This window comes from Sapajus apella, unplaced genomic scaffold, assembly GCF_009761245.1.
Source record: "Sapajus apella isolate SASKATOON/1434 unplaced genomic scaffold, GSC_monkey_1.0 scaffold228, whole genome shotgun sequence".
NCBI lineage: Eukaryota > Metazoa > Chordata > Mammalia > Primates > Cebidae > Sapajus > Sapajus apella.
The window spans coordinates 122,022-141,789 of record NW_022437168.1 but is presented as its reverse complement, the minus strand read 5'-3'; the positions used below and the strand labels follow the sequence as shown (position 1 = coordinate 141,789).

General features: G+C 43.0%; 1 long non-coding RNA gene across 1 annotated transcript; it reads right to left on the bottom strand.

The window, feature by feature from the left end:
- Window positions 1–2,916: 2,916 nt before the first annotated feature.
- On the bottom strand, window positions 2,917–18,176 carry LOC116544711. Its single transcript, XR_004266004.1, has 3 exons — window positions 18,014–18,176; window positions 17,525–17,785; window positions 2,917–3,298 (listed from the first exon to the last, which is right to left on the bottom strand). It is a non-coding gene; the product is annotated as an uncharacterized LOC116544711 (long non-coding RNA).
- Window positions 18,177–19,768: the final 1,592 nt, after the last annotated feature.

Here is a 19,768-nt window from a genome sequence, read left to right as displayed (position 1 = left end):
TCAACTGTAAGCAAAAAGAACAAAGCGGGAGGCATCATACTACCGGACTTCAAACTATACTACAAGTCTACAGTAATCAAAACAGGATGGTACTGGTACCAAAACAGATATATAGACCAATGGAACAGAACAGAGGCCTTGGAGGCAACACCACACATCTACAACCATCCAATCTTTGACAAACCTGACAAAAACAAGCAACAGGGAAAGGGGTCTGTGTTTAATAAATGGTGTTGGGAAAACTGGCTAGCCATGTGCAGGAAGCAGAAACTGGACCCCTTCCTGACACCTTACACTAAAATTAACTCCAGATGGATTAAAGACTTAAACATAAGACCTAACACCATAACCCCCCCCCCAAAAAAAAAAAAAAAAACTTAGGCAAAACCATTCAGGACATAGGCATAGGCAAGGACTTCATCACCATACCACCAAAAACATTGGCAACAAAAGCCAAAATAGACAAATGGGACCTAATCAAACTCCACAGCTTCTGCACAGCAAAAGAAACAGTCATTAGAGTGAATCAGTAACCAACAGAATGGGAAAAAATTTTTACAATCTACCCATCTGACAAAGGGCTAATATCCAGAATCTACAAAGAACTAAAACAGATTTACAAGAAAAAACCAAACAAGCCCATTCAAAAGTGGGCAAAGGATATGAACAGACACTTTACAAAAGAAGACATACATGAGGCCAACAAACATATGAAAAAATGCTCATCATCACTGATCATTAGAGAAATGCAAATCAAAACTACGTTGAGATACCATCTCACGCCAGTTAGAATGGCGATCATTAAAAAATCTGGAGACAACAGATGCTGGAGAGGATGTGGAGAAATAGGAACGCTTTTACACTGTTGGTGGGAGTGTAAATTAGTTCAACCATTGTGGAAGACAGTGTGGCGATTCCTCAAGGACCTATAAATAGAAATTCCATTTGACCCAGCAATCCCATTACTGGGTATATAGCCAAAGGATTACAAATCGTTCTACTATAAGGACACGTGCACACGAATGTTCATTGCAGCTCTGTTTACAATAGCAAAGACCTGGAACCAACCCAAATGCCCATCGACGATAGACTGGATAGGGAAAATGTGGCACATATACACCATGGAATATTATGCAGCCATCAAAAACGATGAGTTTGGGTCCTTTGTAGGGACATGGATGAACCTGGAAACCATCATTCTCAGCAAACTGACAGAAGAGCAGAAGATCAAACACCACATGTTCTCACTCATAGGCGGGTGTTGAACAATGAGAACACATGGACACAGGGAGGGAAGCACTACACACTGGGGTCAGTTGGGGGGAAATAGGGGAGGGACGGTGGGGGGTGGGAAGCTGGGGAGAGATAGCAAGGGGAGAAATGCCAGATGTAGGTGATGGGGAGGAAGGCAGCAAATCACACTGCCACGTGTGTTCCTATGCAACAATTTTGCATGTTCTTCACATGTACCCCAAAACCTAAAATGCAATAAAATAAATAAATGGGAAAAAAAAAGATTTTCAATCCAATATTTTGGTTGAGATATCTGGAAAATTAGTTTAGTTGTAGTATTACTTAAATTAGCATTAGTTTTTAAATTACAATATTTTAAATAAGTTTCAAATAAATTAAAAAGTAATTAATTTGCAGTAAAAAAAAAATAGTGCTTTAGTTTATAAAGGTATTTCCTCTTGTTCTCCTACAGCAGTGTTTTCAAATTGTGTTTTTTGACCTGGGTCATGCCTAGCATTACCTCAAATTGAAATAAGAGCAAATATCAGAACACATGGAACATAGTAAGGGTAAGTATTGCTTTATGAAACTTTTCAGTTGTATATACACACAGGTGTATACTTCATCTAAAAATACATTGCTTACTTTGGGTTGCAGTTAAAACACAAACACAGAACACGGTCCTACAGGCTTCATATATTAGATATTATTATCACCCCCTACCCCCATTTTATAGCAAATATTGGTAAGTGCACAGTTAAGACACAAATCTAACTACAAATCACTGCTACCTCTGTCACACTAATCTGACTTTAAGGACAAACCCTGGCACCATGTTTTCACCAGAGGTAATAACTAAATTATCCCATGGAAAAAACTTATGTCCTACGCTTCTGGGTTTTAGTACAGTGAAGCTGAGGAAAGGAAAGAACCTTCCATTCCTCTGCTAACTTTTTCTCAAAAGGATTTTGAAACCGAAATTTTAATTGAAAGTCAATTTAGATGAGGGAAAAGAGATGGTCTCTTCAACTGGGATGCCGGATAGCACTCATTAGAAACCTGAGAAGTTATTTATAAAGCATATTAGTAAGTATAAAGAACAGCAAAACTAAGTCAAACAAATTGTAAACATCTCTTTAAATTACATTTTTATTTTCAAACATACACCAGAACTTTCAGGTGGAATAGTGTTGCCAAATGTTGGAATTATATTGAACACGGAAAAAATTGTGTTTTATATAAGTTTTGTGTAAGCTGATAGTAATTAGAATATTCTCTTTCTTTATTTTCTTGTTGTTGTTTTTTTCTCATTCTTGTTGCCCAGGCTGGAGTGCAATGGCACAATCTCGGCTCACCGCAACCTCTGCCTCCCGGGTTCAAGTGATTCTCCTGCCTCAGTCTCCCAAGTAGCTGGGATTACAGGCATGTGCCACCATGCCTGGCTAATTTTCTATTTTTAGTAGAGATGGGTTTTCTCCATGTTGGTCAAGCTGGTCTCGAACTCCCAGCCTCAGGTGGTCCACCTGCCTCAGCCTCACAAAGTGCTAGAATTACAGGTGTGAGCCATGTGCCTGGCCTCTCTTTCATTCTTTATGTAGTTCATTGTCACTTCCTTACATGTAAATTATAGTTGAATGATTTAGAACTTTACTGACCAATGTCATAACAATAGTTAACAGTACAATTATGGTTTATTTAATATAGTATACATTATCCATCATATACTTCGATAGAATGTTGTAAAAAACTTCGTTTTTCATAATATAGGAAATAAAGTTGGAAAGAACTCTTTGGTGGAAATACTTGAGATAGAGCAAGAGAGCATTCACAGCAAGGCCTGTAAACAATAAGATGTATGAAAAGTTGGGTAGCCACAGGTGTTCATTAAGGATGTGATTCCATTTGTAGAGTTATTTCTATTGTATAACCAGTACAGTATTACTGTTTTGAGGTCAATGTTCTTTTAAAATTTGATTTTGTGTAAAAAGAGGCTTTTTAGCCCTGAAAACCTTACATCTTTCATTTTGTCCATCCCATGAGTTAGAGTTCATTTTGACTCTGCAAGCTAGAATCAAAGGATTATGAAAGTCAGATCATTTAGATTTGATCAAGGGCACCATTAAATGATGTCAGGTTTTAGGCAGCAGACGGGTGTATAAAAAGAATATGAGCAAAGATTTCACTTACTGGGGCTCAGGCATAACTGGATGCCTGGGTTGTCCTGCCACTCCGCTGCCATCATCAGTACTCCTTGTTTTTCTGTTTTCTCTTTTAAGGTAGCTAAAAATGGCAGCCAAAAAAAAAATGTTGAGGCTTTTCTCAAGTATATATTCATGTTATGATGCAAAAGATAGGGTCAGCTTCTTCAGTTGAGTTATCTGAAAGTGTTAGACAGTGACACCATGCCAAACCCTGTTAAATTCATGCCATTAAAAAAGGTGGAGTGTTCTGCAAAGCCAGATTCTCTGCAGCTTTAAGATGGGACAGTATTGAAATATTCACAGGAATCTTCAAAGCCCTGAAAGCATAATATTAAATAGCCCTTTTAATTGCAAAGAAGAAAAACATGGAGAAACTTGTGAAACCTTGCATTCAGAGTGCTGCCACAAAGAAATTAAGGAATTCCAGAATTTCTTCATCTACTTCTGCAGTCTTAACTCTGAATTAATGACTGAATATATCAAACTTCAGATCTTAAAAAACATCAGCTCACCCTTCATTGCTGTTAGTTGAGATGAATCTACTGATGAAGAAAACTGTACTTTGCTTATGCTCAGAATAAGGCTTTCAAAACTGTGGATGTGCTGTTTTTATGAGCCTAGTACTTGACCACCAAACACAATATTTATGAAGCTGTATCAAATGAACTGAGTTGGATGAAATTTCATAGGAGTATATATTAATGGCACTACAGCAAACTGTATTAAATTTGGGTTTTTGGCAAACATTGAAGAAAACCAGCAGTCAAGATGTATTGCAGCCATCATCACCAAACATCAACTTTCATTGATTACCCGTAACCTACAGGTAATCTTCAGTCTGGCTGTCAGCATAGACCATTGTGAGAAATAGTACATTCCATTCCAGTTTGCCCTGCTTTTTGAAGATCTAAATGCCATTCCGTGTTTTCTGTCACATATTGAAGTTTCTTGGCTGGTTGTAAAAGAAAAATGGATTCTGCTGAATTTGTGGACAGAACAACCCCAAGGTTAGACAAACAATGAAAATGAATCCATACCTGAACATTTCCAAAGTTAAAATTTTCAACAGAGTTTTAACACACTGAAGCTTAAAATATATTGACTCTGAAATGTCAAGGGGCAAACACCAATTTCACTGTCCATTATGAAATATTTCAACCAAAACTTGCCAAAATACAGCCATAAAAATATAGCATATGTATGTATGAGCAAACTAATGCTAAAAATGTCTAATTTTCTTGGCTAGTTTTTCAAGGACCAGATTCATGAATGTTATTTCAAGGAAAAAATAGTCAGAATTATTTTGAATGATGTGCTCCTGACCTTGTTCTTAAAATCTACTTGTGGTAGCTTTTGGAAAGAATGTGTTTCACACCAATGTGCAGGCCTCGCTGGAAGAACTTCAAGAGAGGTTTGTGAAACTCAAAGTCTATTTGTTTTGACTAGAAACTTCCAGATAAATACTTTAGAGAATCTTGGGTATAAAATAACTAAAGAGATGAGAAGGCTTTATTCATTATTCCATTTTCTCCTTACACCTTAAAACACTTTTTAATTTTTTGATATATCTAGCTTTTGGGAGAAAACAGTGCAAGTGTTATTAAAAGCAGCTTGTGTTTTCTTGCATCTTCTACACCACCCAGGAAAGAAAAGTTCAGGCTTAACAGTGACATGGTTACCACATCATCTGAATAAATTTTTTCCTTCTAAAATTACTATTGCTTTCATTAATTTTAATCATGATACTTAGGGTTGAAATCTTAAATAACACGGAAGGGGGGGCAAATGTGAGTTTTCAGGTATATGAAAAGTAAAGGTGTGGGTTACAAAAACACTGAGGAAAAACTGGTACAGTTCGTGTTTATTGAATGTCTTCCCTCTTAGGTTTGGCTGTGTCACAAGTCACACTCTTTAAACTCATTCCTCTACACTTCTGTGGCTACACTCTGGATCTTATCCTCACACAGATTGGCTACACATATGAAATCAACTCCCATTGTACTATGACCTTGGCTCTTAGCCTTCTAATACACTCCAATTATACCTGCCCTTCAGCTTTAGGGAGCCCACTGTTTCACTGACTCCACATTTTTTTCCTTCCCAATTTATCAGACATTTAACAGCCTTACTATCCTACTGGGCCTAGATTGCATGATTCATTTTGGCATAAATACTTGATCCATGTTGCCATCTAAACCAGGATTTTTTTTTCTTTCTTTCAATGTTTTTGTTTTGTTTGGGCCAGAGTCTCACTCTCTTGCCCAGACTGGAGTGCAGTAGTGTGATCACAGCTCACTCACTTCCCAGGCTTCAGCGATCCTCCTGCCTCAGCTGCCTATGTAACTAGGACTATAGTCTATAATGCAGCTAATTTATTTTTATTTTTTGTAGAGACAGGGTCTCCCCACGTTGCCCAGGCTTGTCTTGAACTCCTGATGTGCTCAAGTGATCCTCCTGCCTTGGCCTCCCAAAGTGCTGAGGTTAGACATATGAGCCACCATACCTAGTACAGACCAGGATTTCTCAGCCTTGGCACTGTTGCTATTTTGAGTGAGATGATTCTATGTTGTGAGCAGCTGTCCTGTGAATTGTAGAATGCTTACTAGAACCTCTGGACTCTACCTACTACGTGCAGGTAGTTACCCCTCCGCTAGTTATGACAACCACAAATGTCTCTAGACATTACCAAATGTCCCATGAAGGGACATTGCAAAATCATCCCCCGTTGAGAACCACTGCTGTAGACTCAGGGAAAGTGGTCATATCCACTTATCAGCCTTTCTTAGGCCCTATAGCCAGTGCCTGACATAGGTGTTCAAAAGTGGAACACCTCCTCTGGAGTGGAAGAATAGGCTTGCCTAGCTAGAACCTTATTAAAAGTACCCTGAGCATCAGTGGAAGAATGGATATGACACCCACTTCTCCCAACTCTTAGAGTGGGGTGGGAAGGTCAACAAACCTAAACATTAGTGCTGCCTATGTCACTTAGATTTGGGAGAACAAAAACCATGACAGATAAAGCAGTTTACAAAATCAAGCTCTAGAGATTGTGAATAATAACAATCATAATCACTTCAGCTACTCATCAGTTCCAGTGTGGAAGTTGATGATATAACATCAGCTCCTGCCAGGTGTGGTGGCTCACACCTGTAATCCCAGCACTTTGGGAGCCTGAGGCGGGCAGATCACAAGGTCAAGAGATCAAGACCATCCTGGCCAACATGGTGAAAACTGTCTCTACGAAAAAAAAAAAAAAAAAAAAATAGCTGGGCATGGTGGAATGCACTGTAGTCCCATCTCCTTGGGAGGCTGAGGCAGGAGAATCGCTTGAACCAGGGAGGCAGAGGTTGCAGTGAGCCGAGAACATACCACTGCACTTCAGCCTAGCAACAGAGTGAGACTCCATCTCAAAAAAAAAAAAAAAAAAAAAAACATCAGCCCCTAAAGTACTTCTTTAAACCTAATACCTGTAGATTCTATGCCGCTTCCTACCCCAAATTCCTGACCCCTCTGAAAGGAATACTGTAACAGTGAAGTTACTGCAAATATTTGTTGGCTGCTAAAATGGAGTTATAAGAAAGGGAGCTAAGGATGCTAGTCCTCCACATTCAAGCTAATAGAACTTCTTGTAACAATGGAAGTATTCCATATCTGCTGTCTAATACAGTAGTTACCACTAGCTACATATGACATGAGCTCTTGAAATGTGGCTAATGCAACTTAGGAACTCAATTTTTAAGATAGTATTTAATTTAATTTAATTTTAATTAGCCACACGTAGCTAGTGGCTATCAAATCCTATTTAACCATACAGTTCTGTACAACAAAAGTCTAGTTCTTCCTAGGGCCCTTGGGAGTAGCAAATCCAAGAGGGAGGATGAAACCAGAAATGAAACAACTTTTATTTTTCAGCTGAGAGAATAGGCTGTAAGGTAATATTTTTAGACATAAAAGGAGAAAATAGTGTATTTTTAAAATCTGACCAAAATGATCTTGAGCCACCTATCACTTCTATACACATGAAACATGGGCAATGAGACAGGAGAAAACTAGGGGAAACTAATTAGAAAATAAACTGTATTACCTCCTATCAAAAAAGGGCTGGGCTGGAGCTGGAGCCTCAAAATAGGAGGGATATAAATATAAGGTTTTACTTTGTACCTGACTTTTTGAAAATGGGATGGGGGGCAAAATCTAGTATTAAAGCAGGTAAGTGGGTTCTTTCTTTTTTATAACAGATGAGGGTGATGAGATCTTAGAGTCCTGGAAGGAAGAGCAGTCTGTGCTGACAGAGTTAATGAGAGGAGAGGATCTAGGAGTAACAGGGTCAAAGGAGAGGGGATGGCCTCCCAGGCCATGAGAACTAAAGGTTGTGATAAATTTAATTATAGTTTGTCCAAACCAGAGAGTCCTCAGAAGTATGGTATGAGAATCCTGGGTGTGGGGCAGTGAGCTCATCTCTGCTTATGAGGTGTGTAGGAGATGCAGCACAAGGTTCTTGTTACCAGGAGACCTGCAAAGATGGAAGGAAATGGCCAAAGGGCTCTAAAATGGCTGGTCTCAAATTCCTGACCTCAGGTGATCTGCCCTCCTCAGCCTCCCAAAGTGCTGGGATTACAGACATGAGCCACCACACACAGCCATCTTCCCTCATTTTAAGGGACTGAGATTCCAACTTAGAGCCCTTTGGTTGACAATTCCAGCTGGCACTAAGCACAGTCCTACAAAGATAAAGGCTCCAGGTGGCCTGGAGAGGAACCTTTATCTTTGTAGGACTCTGCTTAGTGCCAGCTGGAATTGTCACATGGAGCTCACATCCCCTTTTCCTCTGACATTTCCTAGGCACAGAGACTTCCTTCTATCCCTACAGCAAAGGATGTGATGTCTCAGCAGGTGCTGGCCATTTAGCCTAAGTGTGAGCAGAGAGGACTGACCCTCATCCCTCATAGGCTTCTGAGCTACCCAACCCCAGGGTTCCATTCTGGCATTCTTTCCCACCCTAATTCATATGAAGTTCTCTCTCCAGTACAAAGCTGAGAAAGGGAAACTTGAGTCATCTTTTGTTTCTCCCTACCATCTAATGCAATTAAATCCTTTCACAAGGAGGCCAAAGGCCAGGCACGGTGGCTCACGCCTATAATCCCAGCACTTTGGGAGGCCAAGATCATGAGGTCAAGAAACCGAGACTATCCTGACCAACATGGTGACATTCAGTCTCTACTAAAAATACGAAAATTACCTGGACATGGCGGTGCACACCTATAGTCCCAGCTACTCAGGAGGCTGAGGCAGAAGAATCCCTTGAACCCTGCAGGCAGAGATTGCAGTGAGCTGAGATTACACTGCACTCCACTCTGGTGATAAAGCAATACAACGTCTGAAAAAAGGAGGCCAGAAGCTTGCCTTCTCCCTGCATTTTTTTTTTTTTTTGAGATGGAATCTCCCTCTGTTGCCCAGGCTGGAGTGCAGTGGTGCAATCTCGGCTCACTGCAACCTCTGCCTCCCAGGTTCAAGTGATTCTCCTGCCTCAGCCTCCCAAGTAGCTGGGATTATAAGTATGCACCACCATGACTAGCTAATTTTTGTATTTTTAGTAGAGATGGGGTTTCACCATGCTGGTCAGGCTGTTCTTGAACTCCAGACAAGTGCCTGCCTTAGCCTCCCAAAATGCTGGGATTACAGGCAAGAGAGACCGTGCCAGGCTGTCCCTGCATTTATTATAGTCCTACCTAGACCATCCCCTTTCCACAGCCTCTGACTCTGACAAAGCACCCAGCCCTATCCCATAGTCCATCTCCCAAGGAAGCCCCAACAGACAACCGAATGCTTTCTAGGGACTGCTAGATGTCAGACTTCTGCCCAAAATATATGCTGAATATTTATGGGGAAATAAATATTTTTTATTGCATTTTAGGTTTGGGGGTACATGTGAAGAACATGCAAGATTGTTGCATAGGTACACACATGGCAGTGTGATGTGCTGCCTTCCTACCCATCACCTATATCTGGCATTTTTCCCCATGCTATCTCTCCCCAATTCCCCACCACCCGCTGTCCCTCCCCTATTTTCCCCCGACAGACCTCAGTATGTGATGCTCCCCTCCCTGTGTCCATGTGTTCTCATTGTTCAACATCCACCTATGAGTGAGAACATCCGGTGTTTGATTTTCTGTTCTTGCGTCAGTTTGCTGAGAAATATGGTTTCCAGGTTCATCCATGTCCCTACAAGAGACACGAACTCATCGTTTTTCATGCTGCATAGTATTCCATGGTGTATATGTGCCATATTTTCCCTGTCCAATCTATCATCGATGGGCATTTGGGTTGGTTCCAGGTCTTTGCTATTGTAAACTGTGCTGCAATGAACATTCGTGTGCATGTGTCCTTATAGTAGAATGATTTATAATCCTTTCAATATATACCCAGTAATGGAATTGCTGGGTCAAATGAAATTTCTATTTCCATGTCCTTGAGGAATCGCCACACTGTCTTCCACAATGGTTGAACTAATTTACACTCCCACCAACAGTGTAAAAGCGTTCCTATTTCTCCACATCCTCTCCAGCATCTGTTGTCTCCAGATTTTTTAATGATCGCCATTCTAACTGGCGTGAGATGGTATCTCAACGTAGTTTTGATTTGCATTTCTCTAATGATCAGTGATGATGAGCATTTTTTCATATGTTTGTTGGCCTCATGTATGTCTTCTTTTGTAAAGTGTCTGTTCATATCCTTTGCCCACTTTTGAATGGGCTTGTTTGGTTTTTTCTTGTAAATCTGTTTTAGTTCTTTGTAGATTCTGGATATTAGCCCTTTGTCAGATGGGTAGATTGTAAAAATTTTTTCCCATTCTGTTGGTTACTGATTCACTCTAATGACTGTTTCTTTTGCTGTGCAGAAGCTGTGGAGTTTGATTAGGTCCCATTTGTCTATTTTGGCTTTTGTTGTCAATGCTTTTGGTGTTTTGGTCATGAAGTCCTTGCCTACACCTACGTCCTGAATGGTTTTGCCTAGATTTTCTTCTAGGGTTTTTATGGTGTTAGGTCTTATGTTTAAGTCTTTAATCCATCTGGAGTTAATTTTAGTGTAAGGTGTCAGGAAGGGGTCCAGTTTCTGCTTCCTGCACATGGCTAGCCAGTTTTCCCAACACCATTTATTAAACACAGACCCCTTTCCCTGTTGCTTGTTTTTGTCAGGTTTGTCAAAGATTGGATGGTTGTAGATGTGTGGTGTTGCCTCCAAGGCCTCTGTTCTGTTCCATTGGTCTATATATCTGTTTTGGTACCAGTACCATCCTGTTTTGATTACTGTAGACTTGTAGTATAGTTTGAAGTCCGGTAGTATGATGCCTCCCGCTTTGTTCTTTTTGCTTACAGTTGACTTGGCTATGCAGGCTCTCTTTTGGTTCCATATGAAGTTTAGTGTGGTTTTTTCCAGTTCTCTGAAGAAGGTCAATGGTAGCTTGATGCGGATAGCATTAAATCTGTAAATTACTTTGGGCAGTACGGCCATGTTCACGATATTGATTCTTCCTCACCATGAACATGGAATGTTTCTCCATCTGTTTGTGTCCTCTCTTATTTCGTTGAGCAGTGGTTTGTAGTTCTCCTTGAAGAGGTCCTTTACGTTCCTTGTTAGTTATATTCCTAGGTATTTTATTCTCTTTGTGGCAATTGTGAATGGCAGTTCATTCTTGATTTGGCTCTCTTTAAGTCTGTTATTGGTGTATTAGGAATGTTTGTGATTTTTTGCATATTGATTTTGTATCCTGAGACTTTGCTGAAGTTGCTTATCAGTTTCAGGAGCTTTTGGGCTGAGACAATGGGGTCTTCTAGATATACAATCAGGTTGGCTGCAAATGGAGAAAATTTGAATTCCTCCTTTCCTATTTGAATACCCTTTATTTCTTTTCCTTGCCTGATTGCTCTGACTAGAACTTCCAATACTATATTGAATAGGAGTGGTGTGAGAGGGCATCCTTGTCTAGTGCCAGATTTCAAAAGGAATGCTTCCAGTTTTTGCCCATTCAGTATGATATTGGCTGTTGGTTTGTCGTAAATAGCTTTTATTATTTTGAGATACGTTCCATCAATACCTAGCTCATTGAGGGTTTTTAGCATAAAGGGCTGTTAAATTTCGCCAAAGGCCTTCTCCGCATCAATTGAGATAATCATGTGGTTTTTGTCTTAGGTTCTGTTTATGTGGTGAATTACATTTGTAGACTTGCGTATGTTGAACCAGCCTTGCATCCCCGGGATGAAGCCTACTTGATCATGGTGGATACGCTTTTTGATGTGCTGCTGCAATTGGTTTGCCAGTATTTTATTGAAGATTTTTGCGTCTATGTTCATCATGGATATTGGCCTGAAGTTTTCTTTTCTTGTTGAGTTTTTGTATCAGGATGATGTTGGTCTCATAAAATGATTTGGGAAGGATTCCCTGTTTTTGGATTGTTTGGAATAGTTTCAGAAGGAATGGAACTATTCAGAATGGAACCAGCTCCTCTTTGTATGTCTGGTAGAATTTGGCTGTGAATCCGTCTGGATCTGGGCTTTTTTTTTGGGTGATAGGCTCTTAATTGCTGCCTCAACTTCAGACCTTGTTTTTGGTCTATTGAGGGTTTCGACTTCTTTCTGGTTTAGGCTTGAGAGGATGCAAGCATCTGGGAATTTATCCATTTCTTCCAGGTTTACTAGTTTATGTGCATAGAGATGTTTGTAATAATCTCTGATGATGGTTTGTATTTCTATGGAATCTGTGGTGATATCCCGTTTATCATTTTTTATTGCATCTATTTGATTATTCTCTCTTTTCTTGTTTATTAATCTGCCTAGTGGTCTGTCTATTTTGTTGATCTTTTTGAAAAACCAGCTCCTGGATTTATTGATTTTTTGAAGGATATTTTGTGTCTCAGTCTCCTTCAGTTATGCTCTGATGTTAGTTATTTCTTGTCTTCTGCTAGGTTTTGATTTCTGTTCTTTTGCATTTGCTGAGGAGTGATTTACTTCCAATTATGTGGTCAATTTTAGAGTAGGTGTGATGTGGTGCTGAGAAGAATGTATATTCTGTGGATTTGGGGGTGGAGAGTTCTGTAAATGTCTATTAGGTTTGCTTGGTCCAGGTCTCAGTTCAAGTCCTGGATATCCTTGTTAATATTCTGTCTCATTGATCTGTTTAATATTGACAATTGGGTTTTAAAGTCTCCCACTATTATTGTGCGGGAGTCTAAGTCTCTTTGGAAGTCATTAAGAACTTGCTTTATGTATCTGGGTGCTCCTGTATTCGGTGCAAATATATTTAGGATCGTTAGCTCTTCTTGTTGCATTGATCCTTTTACCATTATGTAATGTCCTTCTTTGTCTCTTTTGATCTTTGTTGCTTTAACGTCTGTTTTATCTGAGATGAGAATTGTAACTCCTGCTTTCTTTTGTTCTCCATTTGCTTGGTAAATCTTCCTCCATCCCTTTATTTTGAGCCTTTGTGTATCCTTACATGTGAGATGGGCTTCCTGGATACAGCACACTGATGGGTTTTGGCTTTTTAATCCAATTTGCCAGTCTGTGTCTTTTGATTGGGGCATTTAGCCCATTTACATTTAGGGTTAATATTGTTATGTGTGGTTTTGATTTTGCCATTTTGATGCTAGCTGGTTGTTTTGCACATTAGTTGATGCAGCTTCTTCATTGTGTTGATTCTCTTTACCATTTGATATGTTTTTGGAGTGGCTGGTACTGGTTGTTCCTTTCTATGTTTAGTGCCTCTTTCAGGAGCTCTTGTAAAGCAGGCCTGGTGGTGATGAAATCTCTGAGTACTTGCTTGTTCGCAAAGGATTTTATTTTTCCTTCACTTATGAAGCTTAGTTTGGCTGGATATGAAATTCTGGGTTGAAAGTTCTTTTCTTTAAGGATGTTGAATATTGGCCCCCACTCTCTTCTGGCTTGTAGAATTTCTGCTGAGAGATCTGCTATGAGTCTGATGGGCTTCCCTTTGTGGGTAACCCGACCTTTCTCTCTGGCTGCCCTTAGCATTTTCTCCTTCATTTCAACGCTGGTGAATCTGACGATTATGTGCCTTGCAGTTGCTTCTCTTGAGGAATATCTTTGTGGTGTTCTCTGTATTTCCTGGACTTGAATATTGGCCTGCCTTGCTAGGTTGGGGGAGTTTTCCTGGATAATATCCTAAAGAGTATTTTCCAGCTTGGATTCATTCTCTCCATCACATTCAGGCACACCTATTAAACGTAGATTAGGTCTTTTCACATAGTACCATATTTCTTGGAGACTTTGTTCATTCCTTTTTACCCTTATTTCTCTAATCTTGCCTTCTTGTTGTATTTCATTGAGTTGATCTTTGACCTCTGATATCCTTTCTTCTGCGTGTTGAAACTTGTGTATGCTTCACGAAGTTCTCGTGTTGTGTTTTTCAGCTCCATCAATTCACTTCTGTTCCTCTCTAAGTTGTTTATTCTCATTAGCATTTTGTCAAATCTTTTTTCAGTGTTCTTAGTTTCTTTGCATTGGGTTGGAACATGTTCTTTTAGTTCATAGTTTCTTATTACCCACATTGTGAAGCCTGATTCTGTCAATTCATCACACTCATTCTCCATCCAGCCTTGTTCCCTTGCTGGTGAGGAGTTGTCATTCCCTTGTAGGAGGAGAGTTGTTCTGGTTTTGGGTGTTTTCATCCTTTTTGCGCTGGTTTCTTCCAATCTTTGTTTATTTATCCACCTGTCATCTTTGTAGTTGTTGATTTTCAGATCAGGTCTCTGAGTGGACATCCAGTTTGTTGATGATGAAGTTATTTCTTTCTGTTTCTTAGTTTTCCTTCTACCAGTCAGGCCCCTCTGCTGTAGGACTGCTGAGGTTCACTCCAGGCCCTGCTTGGCTGGGGATCACCTGCAGTGGCTGCAGAACAGTAAGGGTTGCTGCCAGTTTCTTCTTCTGCTATCTTTGTCCCTGAAGTATACCTGCCTGAGGTCAGTCTGAGCTCTCCTTTATGAGGTGACTCTTTGGATATATGGGGTTAGGGAGCTTCTTGAGAAGACAGTCTGTCCTTTATAGGAGCTCAAGCGCTGAGCTGTGAGCTCTGTTGTTCATTCAGAGCTGCTGTGCAGGTACGTTTAAGTCTGCTGCAGCAGACCTCATAAATGACTTTTTTTCCCCCAGGTGCTCTGTCCTGGGGAGTTAGGGCTTTATTTATGAGTTTCTGTTGTGCTGCTGCCTTTTTTCAGGCCTGCCCTGCCCAGCAAGGTGGCAGCCTAGTCACTGTTGCCTGCAGAGGCTTTGCTGAGCTGCAGTGGGCTCCACCCGGCTGCCATGTGAACTTCCCTGCAGTCCTGTTTATACGGGTATAGTTAGAACTGCCTCAGCAATGGCGGCCCACCTCTATAATGGCCGACTCTCTCTGTAATGGCGGGCTGCCTTGGCAATGGCAAACTAACCCCATAGTGGTGGAGTGCCTCGGTAATGGCAGACACCTCTCCCCCACAAAACTGGACCGTCTCGGGTTCAGCTGTGCTTGCTGTGAAACTCTCAATCCAGAGCATTTCAGATTGCTGTTTTTTTTGTGGGGGTGGGACCCGCTGAGCCTGATCACCTGGCTCCCTGCCTCAGAGCCTTGTTTTTTTAGTTGAATGGTCAAATGTCTCCCGGGTGTTCCAGTCACCTGTTGAAAAGGCACTGGGATCTGTGTGATTTCCTGTGCAGCAACCCACTGCACCAGCTAAACAGCCGCACTGAGAGTCGTGGCGCTTTTTTGCCCAGGAATCTCCTGGTCTGGCTCCCTGTTTCAGTCCCATTTTGAATCAGATGAATGGGCAACTCTGTCTGCCAGGAGCTCCAATCGCCAGCTAAAACGGTGCCCGGACCCATGTATTTTGTACGGAGAACTGCCGCACCAGGGCACCGGCCAAAACAGCCATGCCAGCTGAAACAGCCACACTGGCCAAAACAGCTGCGCTGGCGACCCGCAGGGCTCCTCCGCCTGGGAATCTCCTGGTCTGTAGGCAATAAAAATCCATCTGGAAATGCGGCATCCACTCACCCTCCATGCTTTCGCTGGGAGCAGCAATCCTGAGCTGCCCCTAATTGGCCATCTTGGATCCATCCAAATCACATTTTTTTTAAAGCTAATGACCAGGCTGGCCAATATGGCAAAACCCTGTCTACCAAAAAAGACAAAAATTAGCTAGGCATGGTGGCACATGCCTGTAGTCTCAGCTACACAGGAGACAGGTGGGAGAATTGCCTGAACCCAGGAGGCAGAGGTTGCTGGGAGCCAAGATAGCATTACTACCCTCCAGCCTGGGCGACAGAGTGAGATCCTGTCTCAAAAACGAAAACAAAATAAAGATATCTCTAATCTCTTTGCAAGATTTGTTCCAGGAAATTATCCAATTTCACAGACCACCTCACTATGAGTAGAACAGCACCTACACTTGTACTCCTGTTTCCTGGTCTCCAAATTTTTTGTGCTTAATTTTTTTTCTTTTTTTGAGACAGGATCTTGCCCTGTCACCCAGGCTGGAGTTTAGTGATGTGATCATGGTTCACTGCAGCCTCCAACTTCAGGGCTCAAGCAATCCTCCTGTCTCAGCCTCCTAAGTAGCTGGGACTACAAATGTGCACCACCATGCCTGGCTAATTTTTTTTTTTAAATTTAGAGATGTGGTCTCTCTGTGTTAGTTAGCCTTGGAACACCTGAGCTCAAGTGATCCTACCATCTCAGCCTCCGAAAGTGGTGGGATTACAGATGTGAGCTGCGCTAAACCAAATAGCTCCTGTATACAGAGCCCAATTCTAGACACTGGAGTGAAGGAAGTAGGGTAGCAATGAGAGGACTGGAAGAGGTTCAACCCCTTAATCATAAGGTCTCTAGTAAGTACTCAGTCCCTTTTTTAGTGCCTCTTCATAGGAGTCTTGCACCAATACCCCTGGCTAAATTTAGGTTCCCTCCTACAGACCCTCTTGTACAGCACCTCAGCCTTTGGCTTTACGCATCTGTTTTGATTACTGCAGTAGCTTAACTCTTGTTTCTAGTTTTACTCCTCCAACCTAGCCTCCACCCTGACAATAAATGCTTTTAGCAGGTAGCAAAAAAAATTTGTTCTAAAAAAAAGTAGTCTAGGCAGGAGAGTGCTGAGATCAGACTCTTACGGAAACTACTCTAGGCTTCAGGACAAAATCCAGATCCCTTAGCACCAAGTGCCATCCTGACTAGGGCTCCTTGCCCCTCAGGGGTTTCACTGTCTCCTAAGGGTACCTCTCAAAGCTATCCCTCCCTAACCTTTGCACCTATACTGCCTGGAACACCCTTCCTTTAACTGCTTGACCTTACTTTTCAACCCATGAGGCTGGCCACCAAAATCAGAATCTTCCACAGGCCAAACCCTCTACTGGGTTATGAGAATGCAACACTGAGCAGAAACAGGGCAGTCCTTGTCCTCAGGGCACTGAGAGACCTGAGGGATAGGAAGGACCAGTATACAGTACACCACTATGAAAGCATGGAACAAATCTGACCTAGACCTGGGGGTCCCAGAGGCTTCCCTGAGCAGGCAACCTAAGCTGAGACCCCCAAGGAAGCTTAGATTCAACCAAGAAGGTTGGGGAGGGATGTGATGGGCCTTCCGGGCAGAACAATGTGTGTTCTGCGTGGGAAAGAATGCGTTTGGAGGATAGGGGGAGGGCCTGTATGGCCACAAAACACAGAGTATGGGACATGCCACGGGTAGCCACACTGATTCTGCAAGGAGACAGTAAAGATTTTGGCCATCAACTTAAAGTACATGGGAAAGCCTCCTGCCTGGAATTTTAGCTGGCAGTCAGCAGGCCCCCTGGTCCTGGCCACTTACCTTTCCTTCGGCCTCACCTCAACATTCAAGGGAAAACCTGCCACCCCACAAGCCCTCCAGGGTCTGGAATGCTGGCAGGAGGGGATGGATGCCGCTGCTCCTGGAGAAAAGGGCCTCTGGCAGGGAAGCCTGAAGGGCTGGTTCCAAGTGTACAGGTCCCGTGGACTCCTCCTAGAAAACGAATGGTGAGATGGACTTTCATAGAAGAGTCTCTCCAATTTCTCCTTGGGACACTTACCTTGTGCAGAATGGAAGTGCTGCCCCTGGGGTCCCAGACACGATAGAGAGGAGGCAGCCTAGGGGCTTGGAGAAGTGGTGAGACCCAGAGAAACGGTGGACTCAGGAAGGGTCCTGCCAACAGGGCCAGCCTCGGGGTCTTCCCCAAAAGACAGGTGAGAGCCTCCAGCAGGTTTCCCACCTCTGTGAGGCTGGAGGAGAGGCCTCCTGGATGAGAAGGAAGAGGCCAGCAAGCCTGGTGGGTGCAGGCACGGGTAGACTTCTGGTAGGAACAGCATGGCTGACTCAGCCTCCTTCAGCGGCTGCAGGATGTCCCCCTCGCTGGAAGGGGTCGGGCTCCCTTTGCTGACCCAGAGTCAACCCAGCAATTCCACCTGGAGAAGCAGGAGCCCCCGGCCCCAGCCCACAGAGCATGCCTATGCCTAGAAAACTGGGCGAAGACGGGGCACAGCTGCAGCTGGGTGCCCAATGGGAAAGGTGGCCACTCCACCTCAAGCCCCAGGGTAGAGGCCACTTCTCCTTCTGCTCAGGGTTGACCTTCCGTGACCCCCTGTAGCCTGCGGGTATCCCCTGGCGGGGGCAGTAGGCAGGTGGAGGAAAAATCCGAAGGGAAAGGCCGAATCCTGAATCATTGGAAAGTCCACCACACAGTCCACAGCGGGAGGCATGTGAGGTAGTTCATCTATTTGTGCCCGAGAGCTCAGGGAGGCGCTGGTGTGACCCGAGTCGGGGACAGCAGGCTGTTTAGCGGGTAGGTGAAGGTAAGGGTCTTCCATGACCACCACAGAAACAAAACACCTGGGTCGGGATTTAGTCCAGTATTGGAAAAGCAAAAGAACAGTCAGCTGAGGGTTCCAGGGAGGCAGGTGATGTACAAAACTGGAACCCTTAGGATGGTCCACAGAATGCAGAGGAGCATAGCAAGGACAGCATCCCATGAAGTCCAAGGAAGACTAGGCAGAAGGCAGGGGAATCTGCTAGGGACCAGGCAAGCAAGCTGTTTCAGGGAGGGATCTTGGCCTTCTCTGCACACCTGGATGGCTATAGCCTACTGCAGCTCTGCCACCATACCTCCCCTGTCTTCTGCCTTTCCGCAGGCTTGTTAGCCTACATTGCCAAGGTTCTTCTCCAGGACTTCAAGGCCCTCCATTTCACTGCTGTGTCCTCAGCCCCTCCACACTGCAGCTCGGTACATTGGTACTAACTTTTCCCTCTGATTTGAAACATTTTTGCCCCATATGACTTACCTCCCACAGGAAAGTTATTCTCCCATATACCCACAGGGCTGTTCCTGTGTGTCTGCTGTTGTCGTCTCCTCTCTTCGCATACCATAGGAAGTAAACTGCAAACAAAACAAACAGGGATCCCCCTCTATCTTGTTCACAGCTGTGTCCCCAAGACCTAAAACAAGGCCTGGTACCCAAGAGGTGCTCATTCAGTTTCACAGGATTTACTCTGCCAGACGTTGTTCATGGCGTTTTACATTTGCTTCTTTATTTTCCACGCCACCATGTAATGTAGAGACTAATATTATTTCCAATCTCATTTCACAGATAAGAAATGAAAGTTGACAGATATTACGAAAAGTATATACTTACGTATAATGCCCCCTTTATTTTGCATAGGTGTTGGTGGCTGCTATCCTGATCTGTGCCCCTGTTTAAAACTACTTGAATAGATACGCTGCCAGTACTGTCTCTTATAGTCAGAGATGTGTGAGAATGGAAGGCATTACTTATTTACATTCCCGCAGTTGAGCAGAAGGCAGAAGGACAGCTAGGTACCCATGTTCTACTGCCTCCCTGTCTGGGGCACATCTTTCAGGGCACACCTGGACCCCCAGACTCCTGGGCTTTTGTGTGCTGTGGCTGGGCTCAGAGAGAGCTTTCCACTAGGCATCCCCAGAAGTCAAAACCTTAAGGTCCCCCTTTGAGCATTTCCATTTCTGCGAGAGCTTCCCGCGTTTTGGCCTAGGCAGGAACGGATTGGCACTCTAGCAACACACAGGCCAATTTTTACTTTATTGTTTTAATATGTATTTATTTGAGATGAAATGCCCAGGCTGGAATGCAGTGGCACGATCACGGCTGACTGCAACCTCTGCCTCCCAGGTTCAAGGGATTCTCCTGCCTCAGCCTCCCAAATAGCTGGGATTACAGGCGCACGCCACCCCGCCTGGCTAATTTTTTTTTCTTTTCTTTATTTATTTGGTAAAGAGGTTGCATCACTTTAGCCAGGCTAGTCT